The sequence below is a fragment of the Suncus etruscus genome, chromosome 1, assembly GCF_024139225.1.
Source record: "Suncus etruscus isolate mSunEtr1 chromosome 1, mSunEtr1.pri.cur, whole genome shotgun sequence".
NCBI classification, from domain to species: Eukaryota; Metazoa; Chordata; class Mammalia; order Eulipotyphla; family Soricidae; genus Suncus; species Suncus etruscus.
The window spans coordinates 57,924,252-57,937,393 of NC_064848.1; the positions used below are offsets into that span (position 1 = coordinate 57,924,252).

General features: G+C 35.5%; 1 non-coding gene across 1 annotated transcript; it reads right to left on the reverse strand.

Moving 5' to 3' along the window:
• Positions 1–11,993: 11,993 nt before the first annotated feature.
• On the reverse strand, positions 11,994–12,126 carry LOC126031182 (small nucleolar RNA SNORA51). Its single transcript, XR_007503248.1, has one exon. It is a non-coding gene; the product is annotated as a small nucleolar RNA SNORA51 (small nucleolar RNA).
• Positions 12,127–13,142: the final 1,016 nt, after the last annotated feature.

Here is a 13,142-nt window from a genome sequence, read left to right on the forward strand (position 1 = left end):
CCAGTTAAAGATTCTTCTCTTAGTTATATGTGTAGTGGGGAAAGAATATAAGTCACACTCATCTATGCTCAGGTTCACTTCTGGTGATGCTCAGGTGATATATGATGTGCTCAAGATTCCAACTAGAGTTGAATATGCTGGATATAAGGTAAGAACTGTATCTATTCTACTATTTTATCCTCAATGTAGAAAAACTAAAAGCCTTTCCTCTAAATTTTGGTACAAGACAAGGCTGTCCGCTCCCACCACTCCTCTTCAACATAGTACTGGAAGTACTTGCTATAGCGATCGGCAAGAAAAAGATATCAAGGGCATAAAGAAAGGAAAGAAAGAAGTCAAGCTCACACTGTTTGCAGATGACATGATACTCTACTTAGAAAACCCTAAAGATTCTACCAAAATACTTCTAGAAACAATAGACTCATATAGCAAGGTGGCAGGCTACAAAATTAACATACAGAAATCAATGGCCTTTTTATTTATTTAACCAACTTTATTACATACATGATTGTATTTGGGTTTCAGTCATATAGAGAACACCACCCATCACCAGTGCAACATTCCCATCACCAATGTCCCAAATCTCCCTCCTCCCCACCCAACCCCCGCCTGTACTCTAGACAGGCTTTCTATTTCCCTCGTATATTCTCATTATTAGAATAGTTCAAAACGTAGTTATTTCTCTAACTAAACTCATCCATGTTTGTGGTGAGCTTCATGAGGTAAGCTGTAACTTCCAGCTCTTTTCTCTTTTGTGTCTGAAAATTATTATTGCAAGAATGTCTTTCATTTTTCTTAAAACCCATAGATGAGTGAGACCATTCTGCGTTTTTTCTCTCTCTCTCTGACTTATTTCACTCAGCATAATAGATTCCGTATATATCCATGTATAGGAAAATTTCATGACTTCATCTCTTCTGACAGCTGCATAATATTCCATTGTGTTATGTACCACAGTTTCCCTAGCCATTCGTCTGTTGAAGGGTATCTTGGCTGTTTCCAGAGTCTTGCTATGGTAAATAGTGCTGCAATGAATATAGGTGTAAGGAAGGGATTTTTTATTGTATTTTTGTGTTCCTAGGGTATATTCCTAGGAGTGGTATAGCTGGGTCGTATGGGAGCTCGATTTCCAGTTTTTGGAGGAATCTCCATATCGCTTTCCATAAAGGTTGAACTAGACGGCAGTCCCACCAGCAGTGGATAAGTGTAACTTTCTCTCCACATCCCCACCAACACTGCTTGTTCTCATTTTTTGTGATGTGTGCCAATCTCCCATCAGATAAGGGGCTAATCTCCAAAATATACAAGGCACTGACAGAAATTTACAAGAAAAAAATTTAAGCCCATCAAAAAATAGGGAGAATAAATGGACAGACATTTTGACAAAGAAGAAATTCATATGGCCGAAAAAACACATGAAAAAATGCTCCACATCACTAATCATCAGGGAGATGCAAATCAAAACAACTATGAGGTACCACCTCACACACCAGAGATTGGTGAGAAAGAAAGAAAGAAAGAAAGAAAGAAAGAAAGAAAGAAAGAAAGAAAGAAAGAAAGAAAGAAAGAAAGAAAGAAGAAAGAAAGAAGAAAGAAAGAAAGAAAGAAAGAAAGAAAGAAAGAAAGAAAGAAAGAAAGAAAGAAAGAAAGAAAGAAAGAAAGAAAGAAAGAAAGAAAGAAAGAAAGAAAGAAAGAAAGAAAGAAAGAAAGAAAGAAAGAAAGAAAGAAAGAAAGAAAGAAAGAAAGAAAGAAAGAAAGAAAGAAAGAAAGAAAGAAAGAAAGAAAGAAAGAAAGAAGAAAGAAAGAAAGAAAGAAAGAAAGAAAGAAAGAAAGAAAGAAGAAAGAAAGAAAGAAAAAGAAAGAAAGAAGGAAGGAAGAAAGAAAGAAAGAAAGAAAGAAAGAAAGAAAGAAGAAAGAAAAAACAAACAGCTTTTAAATTTGTCAAACAGTACTTGATTATTTATATCTGAAACACATATGGTTTCTTTTATGAAATTTTCATTCTGAACTCTAGATGAAATTCCAAAAAAATTCACTCAAGCAAATAAATTTTGCAACTGGAATCAGACATATATAGGTATCTTTGTTTCTGTAAAACATGGAAAATTTGGTTGAGAAGATTTAGGATTCATGCAGTTAACTTCTTTATACTTTTCTCCAATCACCCTGTATTTAAACTGTCCTTAATCTTGGTATTTGAAAGTAAAAATTAAGGAACAATTTGCATGATATTAACTATTCTCTGACTACTAAAGAGAAATTGATTACATAAAAAATACAATTTAAATTTTCTATACCAAGATCTTAATATCAGTAAAAAAATTTCTAGGTCATGTTGAATCTACCTATTGAAAGTTTTAAGAGACTAAAGATCAATATGATGTAACAACAAAATATTTTGTCTGAAGAAGTTGACTATCATTGCTTTACTTTAGTTTTTATACTTGCATATGAACTTCAGCAAAATGATTGCATCTATTGGTCCTTAAGTCAGAGTCACTGACTTCATATTTTTATCCTTCCTCTTAATAGTTCTATAACTTTGGTCATATCACATGAAAGTGCTAAACTATATATAATCAGAGTAATTTTAAATGTACCTTACCATTTGGGGATATACATTTTTATTGTTATCTTATTAGCCCTCATAAGAACTATTTCAGAATAATAGGATAACTACTCTTTCTCCACCTATATTTATTTGGGCTTTATTTGTCAAGATATAATACATAGGAATAAATAAGTTCTGTGCTTTTATAAGAATTTATATTACCAGTGTTAAACAGACAACAGCATTAAAAATGAGATATGAGTAATGATAGGTATTAAGCACCATTAGGAAGTCAGTAAGATTGAGGGCTGATATGTGAGATTCTGAGATCAATCCTCAACACTGTCCCCTTAAATTAAATACTTCAAAATATAGGAGGTAGGCACATGTATGCTGCCAGCCTATGCACATGATGTCTGTATACACATGTTGCCACATCTCCCCTCTTGAGATGTGTACTTTCATACTTTTGTTTTGTTTTGTTTTGTTTTTGGGCCACACCCGTTTGGTGGTCAGGGGTTACTCCTAGCTAAGCACTCAAAAATTGCCCCTTGCTTGGGAGGATCATATGGGACGCCAGGGGATCCAACCGCGCTCCTTCCTTGGCTAGCGCTTGCAAGGCAGACACCTTACCTCTAGCACCACCTCGCCAGCCCGTACTTTCATATGTGTACTTTCATACGTGTACTGGAGGATCTCTACACCTTTGGAGATTGTGTGCTCTCTATTGTTTTTTTACTGACATTCCAGTAAGAACACTACAAATTAGATGTCAAAGTAGCATAGAAAATATTGAAGATCAACAAACAAATCTAATAATACTGAATGCTTAACTAGAGACAAAACAACTTCATAAACCTTCTGACAAACTAGAAACAAAACAGCTTACTAAACCTTCTGACAACTTAATGACCATATATTGAGATATAATTTTTACAAACTTTTACTAAGGTTATTTCCAATAATTCCATTACTTTTTAGTTGTAACAAGTAATATAAAGTAGATTATGTTATGGTCTGCCAAGGGGACCAGATTAGGAGTGGATAGATTACATTGGGCAAACTCAGGCTTCCATGCATTTTTCTTGGAGAGAAATGGGAGGGGAACTAAGAAGAGAAAATATGAAAGTAAATAGGGACAAAGATCAGGAACCCTGTACATATTAGTGGTATAGAGACAAGATATCTAAATATAATAGCATTTCTAGTGCCATTGTTCCTGCAAGCATGGGGCCCAAACTATAATAACTAAACTTAAAATGTGCCTGATGGGGCTAGAGTGATAGTACAGCACCTAGGATATTTACCTTGCATGTTCTCCAAGAACTGCCAGGAGTGATCCTTGAGCACAGAGCTGGGAGCAATCCCTGAACACTGCCAATATCTTCCATCCCCAAATGTATCTGAAAAGTAGGCATGTTGGCAGATGGGAGACAACCTAGGGAGTGGTGGAGGGAATCTGGTACTGGAGGGGGGAAAGAAGTAAAACTATTGTATGTCTGAGATTCTATTATTGATATATTTAGAAGGCTTGGTCAATACATTTTAAATATATTAATAATATAACACTTACTATAATTTTGTTTTATTTATTTCCCCCACCCCATCTACCCCTCATTTTATTTTGTTTTTAAGTCACATCCAGCAGTGCTCAGGGGCTACTCCTGGCTCTATGCTCAGAAATCGCTCCTTGCAGGCTCAGAGGACCATATGGGATGCCAGGATTTAAACCACCGTCCTTCGGCATGCAAGGAAAATGCCCTACCTCCATGATATCTCTCCAGCCCCAACACTTATAATTTTCAAGAAAAATATTATGCATCTAAATACATCAAAAGGTTCTGACACACAGCCATGAATTTCTTCCAAAAAATTAGGTGTTCTTATGATAATTATTATTAATGCATTTATGTATTTTAACTAATATACTATCATAATTTCTGATAACCATAATGCAGGCTTACAAAATAGCCTATCTGGGAGCCAGAGATATTATAGCTGTTAAGACGAATGCATGGCCAGGAACCCAGTCCAATTCATCTGCATCCTCACATTGAACTGATTTTCAATTAGCCAAGAAGTTTTGGAGGGTTTCCTATCAAACACACATGCGCACGTGCGCGCACACACACACACACACACACGCACACACACAAACACACACATACACAAACATACACACAAAATAGCCTACCAGGGTTGAAGAGAAAGCATAAATGCTTAAGTGCTTTGTGTACTAAAAACCTTGGTTTGACCCTAAGCACCACTGTTGGTCATCAGGGACCATCAATGGCCCAAATCATTGAACACTCCAGGGCCAGACCAGCACTGTATTCTCAGGCCCCTACATTGAACCACAGTCCCCATAGACCAAGGATCACTAGTGAGAACCCTGCCCATAGGATAGAATTTTATTATAAGGAAAGATGTAAGATGTATATGATTTTCCAGTGAATCTGTAATATATTTCTGTCCTGTTTAAGAATTGTTTATTATGTTTTCACTTTCTGTATAATTAAGAGAACAAAAAGTGTCACAAATAGAATTTATGTTGAGCTATTTTTATTATTAACTAGTATCTTAAAGGTTTTTCATTGTCTGTAAAAGAAGCATGGATTCTTTATGGTAAGTCATGATAGTAAATAAAGGAGAGTCATTAGGAATTGTTTTCTGTTTTTATTTAATTTAATTTTTTTTCATTTGGCTCACATCTGGGAATGCTCATAGGTTACTCCTGGTTATACATTCAGAAATCACTCCTGGCAGGCTCAGGGAACCATATGAATTGTTGAGGATCAAACCTGGGTTCACCACTTGCAAGGCAAAAACTTTACCTGCTGTGCTATTAAAAATTTAAAAAAATTTATTGTGAATTGATTATATATTAGTGCTTGTTTTGGATTTGAATCATAAAAAGTAACCCAAAGTTCTTACACTTCAAAAAACATTATTTTAATGTATTTTCTTGAGGGGCCAAGTGATAGCACTTGGCATTTGTCTTGCACACTGTTAACCTGGGTTTGATCCCTAGTATCCAGTATAGTAACCCAACCCTGCTTGGAGTGATTTCTGTGTAGAACCTAAAGTAACCCCCAGTGCTCCTGGATGTGGCAAAAAACTTAAAAACAAAACATTTTTTGATAATTTTTCTTTTATTACAGTCTTAAATTTCATATAAAAATTAGTTTAAAATGTTAAAGTAACTTATAGTCCAGTCTTTCAAGGTGTTAGTCCATAGCCAATAAAACAATTAAAAAGGGGTAAAAATAACTTGAAAATTGTCTGACATGGGGGAGTTTTCTATTTTTTTTGAAGTATATGTGAACAACAGTATCTAATTCTGAATTCCACTTTTTATTAGAGATAAAGGACTAGAGAACATATATACTATTGTTCAATGAATTTATTTGACTTTAATAAAATAAATATTTTATCAAAAGCTTATTTTATATAGAATAACAAAGATAAAATATAATTGCATGATTTGTTTTCAAATCGTATCATAATTAAAAAAAGATATCTACAACTTTCTCATAACTGAATAGCCATCTATATAATAAACACTAAAGCAAAAATCAGAAAAATTAGTAACATAGAAAGAACTTCAAGATGGGGTGGAGTGATAATACTGTGGGATGGTTGCTTTGCACAGAGTCAATTCAGCTTTCTTTATGGTCCCCTGAGCACATTTCCAGGTGTGATTCCTGAGCTTAAAGCTAGAAGCAACCCCTAAATGCTGCTGGTTGTGACCCAAAAACAATAAAAAAGAAAGAACTTTATTTATCATCACAACACATCCTTTCCAAAAGACAAACAGTAGCACTGAATTTAACCAGATAAATAAATGCATAGAAACAAAATAGAAAAGCTGATTACAATGTCATCCATCATACTTTATTTTTACTTTTGATAGTCTATCTTGTTTCAACTAGGAATAAAATGCAATGTGGAAAAGAAAATGCATTAGAGTGATGTGGCCTTTGCTAAGAAACTAAGTACTTTGATTTTGCCTTGGACATTTCTGAGCAGTTTGAATTCAAAAGGCCAAAGGCAGAGAGGACTGACAGTTTTTTGTGGTCTTCCCAGGATCATAGGATTGCTGGGAACGTATAATATCTAAAAGTAAACTCTGATAAATATAAATATAGCTCTCCAGGAGAACACTGACAAATCCTCTTATTTAATGAAAAGCTGCCAAGTGAGATGATATTTCTAGAATGGTGCAAATGAGCCACTGTCAGTATGTAAAAAAATGAAGGTTCAAGATTGGGCATTTTTATATAAAAACTAAAAGCATCACATTTGTAAGAGTAGTTGACTTTCTATCATATATACCTCATTTTTTATCAAGTCACTGATGGTAGCATTCAGGAGCATCAATCAAATACAGTGCTTAAAAGTCCATTACTTACAAAACAATTCTCCCTTTGCTGAAGTGGAAAAATAGCATTTTGAGCTATTATAAAGATAACATAGCAGTCACATGGAGCATTATCTTTTCATTTTGTTTTCTTTATGAACTTTCATGAGAAAAGTAATTATGTCTTAATTATGGGGGGTGAAAGAGTGTCATAAATTACAGGAGAAGATTTTAACCAGACCTCTCCTTTTTTATTTTTTATTAAATAATTTTTATTTTGACCAAAGTGGGTAATAAATCATTCACAGTAATATTTTAGGTACATAGTGACACTGAATCAGGGGCATTTCCACCATCAATGTCCTTTTTCTAACCCTGTTTTCAGCATACATCCCATATTCCCCTCTTTTGCCCCCTCAGCTGCTAGTATAAGTGGTCCCCTCTGTGCCTAGCTTGTTGTAGATTGGGTATCGATTCTGTTGTCATTGGCTTTGGGTTTGGTATCTAAGTCTGATCAATTTTTATTTCTACTCAAAGTTCATACGACTGTTTGGACTTGGTACCCTCCATTGCCCCCCCCCCCCAGTTTGTGAGGCAAAACAAGATGGTTCAAATTATGTGGTTCTGTTTGAAGAAAAAAGAGGGGGGGGGGCAAAAATCAAACAAGCAAAAAATGAGAGGAGTCCTTTTAGAGGCTATAAATAATGATTTAAGAGAAGAAAGGGAAAAAGAATGAAAAACATAAAAATATAAAAAATAAAAAAATTTAAAACAAATAAAAGACTAACAAAACCCCGAAAGGCACCACAGCAATAAAGAACAACCAATAAAGACAACAACCAAACAATAATCACTGTTCTGAAATATAAACAAAACAGAGCGCAAAAAAAAATAAAAATAAACAACAATAACAACTAAAAATTTAATTTTGCTTTTTTTTATTTTGCATAGACACAATAAATATTGGGAAGATTAGAAAGGGAATTCACTTGGCTCGAGCAATACAGGGTTTCCCCACCCTTGAAGTATACTGTCATGGGCATAACTCCAGTCTTCATACTTTTTTTTTTTACTCCCCTTAGGTCCTTTTGTGGTGTTTGGAAATTTTCCACTCAGTCGTAGATGATAAAATCCGGCCTCTGTAACTAGAGAACTTGGTATTTGCACAAGTCACAGGATGGAGCCTAGGATGAAGTCTTTCTTTATGGTTCTAAAAGATTTGTTCCATCACAGTTGTTTTAATTAGTCTTCTGTAGTTGGTGGTCTTGGTTTTTGCACCAATCCTAGGACGAAGTCTAGGATAGAGTCTTTCATTATGTTTCCAGAAGACCTGATCAGTTGCAGTTGTCTCAGTCAGAACTCTGGAATTAGAGTACTTGGTTGTTGGCCAAATCCTAGACTAAGGTCTTTTTTTTTGGTCCCAGGATAGGTTCTGCCCAATTATGGTTGTCACTTCTTCTGAAGTTAGCGATCTTAGTTTTTTTTTTAATTTTTTATATATATAATTATATTTTTTTAAACACCGTGATTACAAACATGACTATAGTTGTATTATTACAGTAATGTAAAGAACACCCCCCTTCACCAGTGCAACATTCCCACCACCAATTTCCCAGGTCTCCCTCCTCCCCAGGTGTAAGGAGGAAACATCACTCTCCAAACAAGTGGAAGCAGAGATAAACAGATGGGACTATATTAAGTTGAGAAGCTTCTGCATCTCAAAGGAAATAGTGCCCAGAATACAAAGGCCACCCACTGAGTGGGAGAAATTATTCACCCAATACTCATCAGATAAAGGGCTAATATCCAAAATTTACAAGGTACTGACAGAATTATACAAGAAATAAACAACTAACCCCATCAAAAAATGGGGAGAAGAAATGAACAGACACTTTGAAAAAGAAGAAAGGCAAATGGCCAAAAAGCACATGAAAAGATGCTCAACATCACTAATCGTCAGGGAGATGCAAATCAAAACTACTATGAGGTACCACCTCACGCCACTGAGATTGCTGGCGATCTTAGCTTTTGCACAGATCAAACATGACATGTCTTCTGACTTCATTTTATTGTTAGGTGGTGAGGTAAGACAATCTGCTCTTAGACCATTTTGTTGCCATTTCCTCATTGTCAGGATGTCTTATCAAAATTGGCGCTTGTTGGTGTCAGGGCAGTGTTAAGAATGTCCCAGAGAGAGTTTAGTACCTGGAGCTATTACAGAGAACTGTGTCAGTTCTATGACTGAGATCTAGGGTTCAGGGTTGAACAGTCACTGTCTGGTCACCTGGAGTCTACATTTGGTCCACATGACATATGTTCAAGATAGGAGGTGCCCCTGTATTGTATTGTATTGTAAAATATATAAGTTCTTATCCCTAATAAATAAGACCTTCTTTCTAATGTAAAATTTCCCCATTTTTAGTGTGCCTTTGCAAAAATAAATGGTGCTATACTATATTTCTGGTGCATTTGAGGGTTGAGAATATCAGGCACCATCACCTCTGTGCCCTGGTTTTGACCTGAGCTTTTATCCCAGGCAAGACTTTTTCTTGTAGGTTTTTGTAGCAAGCAGAACCAAAAGAAGTGGAGTTAAGGAAGAGAAGACAAAAATGTATATATATAACATATATTATATATTTAATACTATTAAATATTTAATAATATTTAATTTAATAAATGTAATATTTAATAATATTAAATATATGTAATTTAAATATATTTATATATACATATATATTTATAAAGAAAAAATAAATTAAAATGAGTTTAAAAAAGTAAGGGAACAAAGTGATGCAGATTACCTTAGATTTGAGGGTAAACAGGTTAAGAGGTATATTATGTAGGTCTTAAACTTATAAAGGAAATATAGGCTTCCCCATTGCCTTTGAGATATTCTTGTGGGAGGTGGAATCCAGGGCACATTTTCATCACATATCCTGGTCTTGTTGAGTTTGAGAAATGCTTTGTTTCAGAAAGGGCTCAGGTAGAGTACTTGCACTGAGGGCCCTTCTGGAACTTAGTCCAGAATCAAGCAATAGTCCACATATGGGGTGGGGGGCGGGTGAGGAGGAGGGCCACAGAGCATGAATCAGCAGGAGTGTTGGTTGTTGTTTCTTGCCAGGGGACAAGATATGGGGCTGTGGGGGTGTCCCTTCACTTGGGAGCTGGGTGATGGCTTATTGGGGCAGGAGGCCGGTCTTGATACATAATGGTTTAAGAAATGAGGGTAAAGATGATTAATAAGGCTTGATATTGGATTGGGATTTGGGGGTAAAGTGATAGTAGAATAACTGAAGTGTAGAGAGGATAGCACATAGGATGGGCTATATACACTATAAGCATAGATTTTTTTCAATTTAGGTTTGGCTCTCATACAGGCGTCCTCTCTATGTACTCATGCCCACATAGAGACGTACATTAGTAATCTATTCTTAAGGTGGTTTTAGAGGTCTGACCCTAATAAGATGGGTTTGAGCTCTGAAGGACTGGCTGAATTAAGATAAATAATAATCTTAGGTTTAGCTTAAGAAAGAGAGGAATGGAGAGCAAAAGATAAGAGAGGAGAATAGAAAAATAGGTAAATAGAGTTAAAATAAATTAGAAAAGTTAATAAATAAAATAAAGAGATTGGGTCAGTGTGTCGGAGTTGGGAGGTTTTTCCATTTCTACGAATTTCATCAATGATAGGATTGGGCCTTGCTAAATGAAGATTTCAGGGTTAGATAATTGCTAGAGCAGTTTAGGATACACATAGGCTTTGTTTCTCGAGTACTAAACAATGTGTTAATGAGGCCTACCTATGTAGGTGGCTGTCCTATGTAGTATTGTCTGTTGCATCTTATGTATTGTAGTTCCTTTCCTAAAAAGAAACTATCAGTGTGGGTTTTATTTGACATAGATAGAATTGATGAGGAGGAGGAAGAAGAGGACGAAGAAGAGAGGGGAGAAGGAAAGAAGTAGGGAGAAGAGAGAGGAAGAGATAGAAAGGAAATGTTAATTTGTCTGAACATGTTCTATGAGTAGATCCTGTAATATAATTCTGTGGTTTGCAGTTGACTGTTTCAGTGGTCTTAATGATCATATGCTTCAGGTCCTAATAAAGAACATAAAGTAGAGAAAAAAGGGTATATTGGGTATATTGGAGTGTTTTATCAGAACATTTTCATAATGCAAACTGAATATGATATCTGGTATGACTGAATAGCAAGGTATCAAAATTATGGAGTCCACTATTTGTATCCAAGAATTTCTGTGGACAGAGAAGCTGAGAGGTTATTTTATACCTCCTAAGATTAATGCACTAAAACATATATTTAGGAAATGCTGCCGCTGAAGTCTCTGGCTTCCAATCATATTCTTCACCTGTATTTGTGTATATGACATTATTATAAGCCTTTGTATTAAGAGGCTAGTTACATACCTGTTCACTCTAAACAGTTGTTTGTGTTGATGCTGGTTTCTTTATGGTATACTGGATTGTTGAGACTTTGTGTTGTTCCTCTTCCACTTGTTTTGAACACTTCTCCCCAGTAAATGGTCACAACTACAATGCTTGGAGTTTCTACCCTATTAGACCACTGTATTTGTTCATGGAGTATTACATATATATATGGTTATATACTAAGTACCTCAGAAAAGTGCTATCATTCTGTATTTATCCTTCTTCTTCTGGCTTACTTTGTTTAACATAATATATTGTAGATTCATCCATGTTGCTGCAAAATCCATGATTGTATCATTTCTAACTGCTATGTAGTATGTGTATAAATACCACATCTTCATGATCCAATCATCTGTTGTTGGGCATCGAGGTTGGTTCCAAATAGTCCTGAGTGCTGCTATAACTAGTGGAGTGCATAGATATTTTGGTATGAATATTCTTTCATCTTGGGAATACTCAGGAGTGAGATTTATGGGTTATATGGCAGATCAATTAAAACCAAAAAAATAAAAATTAAGAGTTTTCTAAGCACCCTCCATACTGTTTTCCATAGGGCTTGGACTAAGCAACATTTCCACTAGTAGTGGATAAGAGTTCCTTTCTTACCACATCCACACCAATAGAGATTGGTCCCATTATTTTTTTGTCCCCCCATTCACAATACAGACCAGGCAAAGGGCCTGGTTTGAGGTGTATATGGGGAGCATTTACTGTACCTTCTCTTTCTATACAGTCAGTGTAAAGAACACAGCCTGTGGCAAGCATTGGGAGGCCTTATCTTATCTTTTCTTTCCTTTTTTTTTTTTGAAATTTTTATATATATCAAAAAAAGAAACATCACCAGTGCAACATTCCTATGACCAATATCCCAAGTGTCCTTGCTCCCCACCCCACACTGGCCTATACTCTAGACAGGCTTTCTACTTTCCTCATTAAGTCACATTTTGTTATGACAGTACTCAGTTTAATTATTTCTGTGACTGCACTAAACAATCCCTGTGGTGAGCTCATGTCAGGAGCTTGGACCCTCCAGTCCTCCTCTATTTTGTCTCTGAAAATCATTACACTAATGTTTTTTATTTTTCTGAAAACCCATAGATGAGTGAGACCATTCTATGTTTCTCTCTCTCTCTGACTTATTTCACTCAGCATAATAGATTCCATATACATCCATGTATAGGAAAATTTCATGACTTCATCTCTTCTGATGGCTGCATAATATTCCATTGTGTATATATATATTCCATTTGTATATATATATATATATATATATATATACACCATAGTTTCTTTAGCCATTCATCTATTGAGGGGCATCTAGGCTGTTTCCAGAGTCTGGCTATTGTAAACAGTGCTGCAATGAATATAGGTGTGGGAAAGAAATTTTTGTATTGTATTTTTGTGTTCCTAGGATATATCCCTAGGAGTGGTATAGCTGGATCATATGGGAGCTCAATTTCCAGCTTTTGGAAAAAAATCTCCATATTGCTTTCCACAAAGGTTGGGCTAGACAGCATTCCCACCAGCAGTGAATAAGAGAATACCTTGGAGTCTACTTGACTAAAAATGTGAAGGACCTATACAAAGAAAATTATAAAACCCTGCTACAAGAAATAAGAAAAGACACATGAAAATGGAAATACATACTCTGTTCTTGGATTGGCAGGTTTAATATCATTAAAATGATAATACTCCCCAAAGCTTTGTACAGATTTAATGTGATCCCTCTAAAGATGCCCATGACATTTTTCAAAGAAGTAGATTAAACACTTCTGAAATTCATTTGGAAC